The sequence below is a fragment of the Anolis sagrei genome, chromosome 1 (genome assembly GCF_037176765.1).
Source record: "Anolis sagrei isolate rAnoSag1 chromosome 1, rAnoSag1.mat, whole genome shotgun sequence".
Taxonomy (NCBI): domain Eukaryota; kingdom Metazoa; phylum Chordata; class Lepidosauria; order Squamata; family Dactyloidae; genus Anolis; species Anolis sagrei.
This window is the reverse complement of record NC_090021.1, coordinates 235466516-235474512: the sequence shown is the minus strand read 5'-3', so window position 1 is coordinate 235474512 and position 7997 is coordinate 235466516.

The window sequence follows — 7997 nt, the reverse complement described above, 5'->3', positions numbered from 1 at the left end:
ACGGGGACTCGGAGCAGCTTACATGGGGCCAAGCCCGAACAACAAATTAAAATACGAAAATACAAATTGCAATAAAATAAACAACATAACAATAAAGTATAAAACATCAAAGCGTATAAACAATATACACAAAACATAGAAACCAAACATAATGACAGAGAGCGGGCCGCATGTTATGTGGAATGCAAGCCACTAGTTATGTGAAGGCACATGTGCTATACTTGCCCAAATCCATACAGATGAAGCTGTTCTGGTACTATGCACCATATCAGTAAATGCACTGATTCAGGCATATCAGTTTGGGAAGTCAAAGAAGAAGCCTCTTCTTTCTCTGTCCCATTCCCCTGCTGGCCAGTGTTTAAATGTGTGAAATTCTAGTCCTCAAAGGACACCTTCCATCTTTAGCAGGCTAGAAACACGAGGATAGAACTTCTTTCAGCATGGAGAAGTCTCTCAATACTCCTGGGGCAGCCAATAAACAAATATGTCCGCACCCACTGCCACTGCCAACATATCTGTTCCCATTCTATCTAGGCCACTAATCACAAGCTTCCTTTGCAAACATATTTTTTCCTCAAAAGTTCTAAATTGGTTCATAATGTACTTTGTCATGAGGCCACTTGGGAATTGGAGTTCAAGGCCAGCCAGGAGCACTGTTGCTAAGTTCCCATTTCTTGTGTGTCACAAGAGTCCCAAAGCTGACTAGGTCTTGGATTGCGGAAGTATTAGTAAGGCTCAAGCCAAGTACAATAAAAGACAAGTCCATACAGGCAGAAAAAGGAAGAGAAAACTAGGACACACCTCAAAGTCACTTCTGGCTATTCTCATGACATTCACTGGCTTCCAGTAAGTATTGCAGATTTTACAGAGTTAAAGCAGTTTTGTCTTGCTTTAGGTAAAGACAGGGAATATTTCAAAGATTATTGGTAACTCCAGAATATCCCATGGCTTCAAAGCAGTCTGGATAATGGGATTAGATCCTGTCAGGGGTTCGAATCAGCATGAAATTCCCTGTTGTATAGCAGAAGGGACTCTTCATTCCTGTTTGTTGTTGTTTATTCATTTAGTCGTTTCCAACTCTTCATGACCTCATGGGCCAGCTCACACCAGAGCTCCCTTTCGGCTGTCACCACCCCCAGCTCCTTCAGAGTCAAGCTAGTTGCTTCAAGGATACCATCCATTCATCTTGCTCTTGGTCAGTCTCTCTTCCTTTTTCCTTCCATTTTCCCCAGCATCATGTCTTCTCTAAGCTTTCCTGTCTTCTCATTATGTAGCTAAAGTACTTCATCTTTGCCTCTAATATCCTTCCCTCCAATGAGTGGTCAGGCTGCATTTCCTGAAGTATGGACTGTTTTGATTTTCTCACAGTCCAAGGCACTCTCAGAACTTTCCTCCAGCACCACAGTTCAAAAGCATCTATCTTCCTTCACTCAGCCTTCCTTATGGTCCAACTCTCACATCTACAGGGAATACCATTGCTTTAACTATGCGAATCTTCGTTGCCAGTGTGATGTCTCTACTTTTCACTATATTATCACAATTGGTCATTGCTCTCCTTCCAAGAAGTAAACTAAATATCTTCTTGCAGCAATGTGGTCTCCTCAGGACAAAAAGCTGTTCGTTTCAACCAAAAGGCTTTTCTTTCTTAAATTGCAGCAATAGTACAACTAGTACAAATACTAACACAGTATTTACAGTACACACCGGCCTCCAGCCCTCATCAAATCTTATCAAGTTACTACATACATATGCAACAGTCTCAGCACTCTGCTACCACACCCCAATTACAGTGACACATGTGGTTAATCCTGAGACATTGATTCTGTTAGCACTTAAAGAAATGCTGAGTAATTTACACATTCTGACAGATCCAGTTCCAACCATTTTGCTGTCCAGATGTGACACTGGTGGCATCATCATTCATTAGAGAAGGGAAAGCGGATATACCATGCCCATGTTGCTGTTGCACCCTGCCATTCTGACATCAATGGCCATGGGCTCACATGAAGGTAGGAGCAGCAGCAGCAACATGGAAGGTGAAGTGATGGTCCAGCAAGGGCAATATGAGCTCAGCTAGACCATATGGTACACCAATGTGGCATCGCAGTGGGCTATGTCATGTGCATGTGGCTACCTTCAAGGTCAGTCCAGAACAATTATGCTCCAGACTCACTGAGGATTTAGAGGCCAATGTAGATTGCCTAAAGACATGGAGCATAATTTAACAAAGTCAATAAAGATTTGCTGACAATTGACAGTTGTAGCAGAAGGTGAAAGAGGAACAAAGGGCTAAATGTTTTGCATCACAAAGATGAAGAAGAATTCCTGAATAGCACAAGAAGCGTAAGAGAAAAGCTAAAGAAACAAGTGGAGCCCCAAAAAGAATATCTTGAATCAAATCTCTATATTTTCCTATTCTGCAATAGTAGAAAATCGCCTTTTGAAACCTCACACCAAACCCTGGAGAGAGAAAAAAACTGTTATTACTGAGCCAAAAAATTGGAAGTTCTCTCATGTAAAGCATTTATCATAACCTCAAGCAGAAAGAGCATTACATCTTTGTGTTCATAGCATCCTTCAGTTCAATTATGGACATTCATTTTAAAATTACTGTATTGGTCTATAGCATAGCATTGCCATTGAAAAACGGAGAGTGGCCCTAATATCTGACCTTTCTAATTTTGTCTGCATTTAAACCCTACCCATTTAGGCTCTTTCTGAGCCCTCACAACCAACAATCAAACAACAGCAAATGAATACCTTATGTTTCCCTTGTTGTGATCTTTAAAATATAAGAAAAATACAAATAAATGTACTATTTTGCACAAACCTGAACTCTCTTGATATGTCCTTCTATGTTCCTTGCAAGCCCAATTCTATTGCCTTACCAGGAAGTGCACACATATTTATGTGAAAAGCTCTTTTGAAAAGTCAACATGTCCTTTCTTTCTTTCTTTCTTTCTTTCTTCCCAGCACCTCACATTAAAGTCATTAATTACCAAATGCAAAGCATTCATTCCAAAACAAAAACAAATCACACTGTAAGTGACGCATTTCAGACCATTTCCTTTATTGAGACTGGTTCAGACTGTGGCTGGAGGTACACTAAAGATTATCAAAGTGGATGATCCAGATTATCTGCTTTGAATTGGATTATATGAGTCTACACTGCCATATAATTCAGTTCAAAGAAGATAACCTGGATTTTATATGGCAATGTAGATGGGGCCTGTGTTTCTCTTCCACCCAGGTGATGAGCCATCAGTTAGACTTCCTTTAAACATTACCTTTTCATGACTTCTGAGCTGCATAGGCACATAAACACCAGTCAACTGGTGAATATTGTAGTGGACTAAACATCAGGAAATAATTTTCATTCATCAGGCAATAGAGCTTTTGAAGTGCATTTGAATCATCTGGGCTATTAACAGCGAGCCAATAACATACCAAATTCATCAGATATAGTATGTTCTCAGACCAAAGTACTCTCCCTTCAAAGCCCAGAGTGAGAATTGTGCAGCCTTCCAGATGGCTGCCTGTCCTAGCAGCCCCAAACAGTGTAGCCATTAGTGGAAGTTTGGGAGTTGCTGTTCAACATCTGGAGCATCTGCGGTGCCACATGATTCTCACACCTGTCTGCTAGGGCCTATGGCACTGACATGTAACAGAGATGCCTAATGCATTGTGTGTCATAATTTGAGAAAGAACAGGTGCCCATTTCTCATGCTGCTGAATTTTTATCTCAGATAACTGGCATCTGGTGCCATGCCCAAGTCCCAAATTTAAACATTGTGGCAACTAGCCATAATATAATATCCACCATATTGTGAATAAATTAAGGTCTGACTCACATATTGTAAGCTATAATTTTTAATGTATTTTTCAGTGTCTTATCACTCAATGATTACATCCATCAGAATAAAATCACTGTGTTTCTGGCTAAGAAGTCTGGATATAGTAGTCAAACCCCACACCCCACCCCTGTTTTTCCAAGCTTTCCAGAAGAAAACTCAAGAGTTCTTGGTGAATGTCAACTTTTTAAAATAATGTGTTGTCAGTAGAGGTGACGATCAGACTACGTTGAGGTCAGGTGAATTTCCTGAACTTACATTATGGGTTTAAGATTCCAAAACAAAACAGCCCTTCATGTTCTTTTGTGGCTTGCAGTCTCTTGAAAAAGAAGTCAGGATGTCCTGTTCAGATCTGGCAAGACAAGTGAGAATATAGCATTATGTGTATGTTTGTTTGGGATTTGTGTGTGTGTGTGTGTGTGTGTGTGAGGAGCGACTTGAGAAACTGCAAATTGCTTCTTGTGTGAGAGAATTAGCTGTTTGCAAGGATGTTGCCCAGGGGACGCCCGGATGTTTTGATGTTTTACCATGCTTGTGGGCGGCTTCTCTCATGTGTAATTTTGACAGATCAAATTTTGCCATAGTCACTGCTGAATGTTTTTATGTTGAATGTTTTATGTTGAATGTTTTTATATTGAATGTTTTATATTGTGTATAAACTGTTTTAAATTGTAAGTCGCTCGGAGCACCTTGTGGAGAGCGACTAATTAAGAAATAAAGTGATGATGATGATGATGATGATGATGATGATGATGTCCCCCCATGGGGGGGGGGGCGGAACTGACAGAGGGAGCTAATCTGCGCTATCCCCGGATTCAACATGTTGGTCTTCAGTCCTGCTGGCACAGGGGTTTAACCCGTTGTGCCACCGGGGGCTGTGTATGTGACCACACAGGATACAAAAGCTAACAGGTAGGCAAAACTAATCATGCTTTATGATCCACTTTGCCCTGGAGGCTACCAAGCTTGCTTAGGAGAACACAGCTGAACCCCTTGTTGTAACTCCCAAATGTTTTCACTATCATTTTTAAGAAAGTCCAGTTGAAAGGGGGAAAAAACAATAAGAAGGGGGACAGCAGATTGAACAAACACTTTTGGTTGTATTGTTGCCTCTTTGCTGTGTATGTTAAAATTATGGTAACTATACCTGAATTGTATCACTATGGGTGAATCAACCTATACTAAATTTACAAAAATATTATTTGCAATGGCAGCTGCTATTTCTTCTTTCAGTAAGACAGTGGGCCCTGTCACATAGTCATATAACTCAGAATATATGAGTCTGCACTGCCATAAAAGCTGGGATAAACAGAAAACTTGGGATCAGATCCTGGAATATAGGACCTATCTGGAAGGGCCCTGGGTTATTTTGAGTCCACACTGCTGTATATTCCAGTTGAAAGCAGATAATGTGGGATTTTATTCAGCTGTGTGGAAGAGACCAGTAAATACATGTCAAGTTTTGGGTAGCTTTAAAGTAGTTATCTAAAGTCCTGAAAGTTATTAAGATCTGGATTCACACATAAACACACCAATAAGGGAGGCACCAGCCTTCTCTGTGACCTATTTTCCATTTACTGATGCATTTCTCACTTTTAATAATGCATAAATACATAGAAATGCCACACATACATCTGTCTCATTCTCCTTCTTCACACTAGTGTCCATTTGAAGCAATAAGTAAATTTGTATGTTGTTTGAAGGCACTCTCTGAAACAAGGTGACTACCAAATTCCTTCTATTGTCCAGTTAGGGAGACCTTGGATATCACAGTAGATTGTGAAATGAAAGCTGGCATTACTCTCCTGCTTGTTCAGTCAGCCCTCCACATTGGCAGGATTAACTCTGGCGAGTTTGATTAATCATGGATTTTATTAATAAACTCACTCTAAATCCTACCAACATAACTCTATGGTCAGTTCCCACTCCAAAACATGCTAGCATACAGTCTGATGGCCAGAGGTTAAGTTATACCATAATAATTAAAAGTTGTTTGGGCAAAAATATGGAAAAGGAGCATGGATTCAACAAGTTCTGAAAAAATATATAAATTCTGGTGAGGCAATAGTAATAATGAAAGACAAGAGGACCATCTAGTGCAGAGGTTCTCAACCTGTGGATCCCCAGATGTTTTGGCCTTCTGCTCCCAGAAATCCTAACAGCTGGTAAACTGGCTGGGATTTCTGGGAGTTGTAGGCCAAAACACCTCGGGACCCACAGGTTGATAACCACTGATCTAGTGCATGGCTTGGGTTTTGGAGGTTCTTTTCAAAAATGTCAAGACCAGGAAAGTTCTGCAATTTGGATTTAAGACAAGTGATAGTGGTGGTAAAGGCAAAGACAGGATAACTGGTTTTTTAAGAGAAAGGCAAACAATTATTGACTACTGTCCATATTGACCCTTGGAAGGAATGATCAACCTTCTAAGATTAGGTCTCGGGGGAACAAGGCAATAAGGAGGAAAAATTGAGGACAGGAACAGAGGGGAAGAGAAAACGAAAAATCTGGGAGGAAAAGGAAGTCAGGACCTACTTGTTTTTAAAAAAATACCTAAAGAAGATCAGAGATTAGCTGTCCCTGGAAGACAATGGAGAGAGATTTTTAATACCACCACCGCATAAAATAATAATTTAAAAAATAGTCAGGGAGGTTTAGCCTCCCTTGCAGGCTGAGCTGCGGAAGAGGGGCAAGAGGAAACCCTTCAGGAAGAAAGGAGGAACAAAGCCTCAAAAGAAAAAGTTTGAGAAGATCTAGGAGAATCAAACTCAGCCTCCAGGCAGCCTGCAAAGATTTTTCATGTAGCAATAGAACCACAAGCCTAGTTGAGAGGGGAAGGCAACTAACAACACCTCCAACTTTTTTCAATACAGGAAAATTAGTCTTAAGACAAACGCAGAAAGAAGAGGGAGGGGAGGAATACTCAAAATAACTTTTAAAAAAGACAAACGCAGCAGACAGATTTAGCTGAGAACAGAAATTATTTTTAGAGACACCACAAAACTTTTTGCTAAAAGAAATCCATGTAAATTCTGGCTTCAGGAGAGGACAAGAGAGAACCATTTTGGATGTTTAGAGTAGCAGCACTTTTGGACAAAGAGGGCCAGGTATCTTACAAAACTACAACTCCCAGGATTCTATTGCATTGCGCCCAGTTCTTTATTGACATCCTGTCTCTTTCTCCAAAAGTAAAACGCAGGAGACAGCCAATAAGGTTGTAGAGAGCACTGGTTGCTCCAGAGCTGTTTTTAAAGGGAATGAGCTGGGTGAGAGAAGTGGGGTTCAGGGGAGAACCAGGGAGCCCCTCTGTTCTCCTGGACAGATGCCTGCATGAGGGGGGCTATATATATACATTACACTCAGAGGCCTTTTCTCTGAAAAGTATTTGATATTTGCACTATGTGCATGCTCAGAGGAGAGATAATTTAGAAATTTGTTGCCGTTTTGTATCTCTAAATCATTTCCAACTTATGGGGTTTCCTTAGTAGATGGAGGAAGCAAAAGAATGGTTTACCTCAAGGCAGCATTCTTGCACCGACCTTGTTTAACATCTTTACTAACATCAAAACATCTGGGTATCCCCTGGGCAACGTCCTTAGGTCAAACCCTTGTGCCGGCAGGACTGAAGACCAACAGGTTGCAGGTTCAAATCCAGGGAGAGTGTGGATGAGCTTCCTCTTTCAGCTTCGACTCTCCATGCGGGGACATGAGAGAAGCCTCCCACAAGGATGGTAAAACATCAAAACATCTAGGCATCCCCTTGGCAACGTCCTTGCAGACGGGCCATTCTCCCACACCAGAAGCGACTTGCAGTTACTCAAGTCGCTCCTGAAACGAAAGAACGAAAAAAATATTTACTAGCAATCAGCCACAGCCACCACTCACAAAGAGCTTTATATATGTTGATGACCTTGGCCTAACAACACAAGCAAAAACTTTGAAACAGTCTAAATCCAACACAGCCCTATATCCAGAATATCAAGGGAGAAAATCCCACGTTATCTGCTTTGAACTGGAATATATGGCAGTGTGAACTCAGGTAACCCAGTTCAAAGCAGATATTTGGAGATTCCCTGCCTTGATATTCTGGGTTATATGGCTGTGTGGAAGGGTCCAAAGACACAGAAAAAGGCAAAGGCTTCTCCTTTC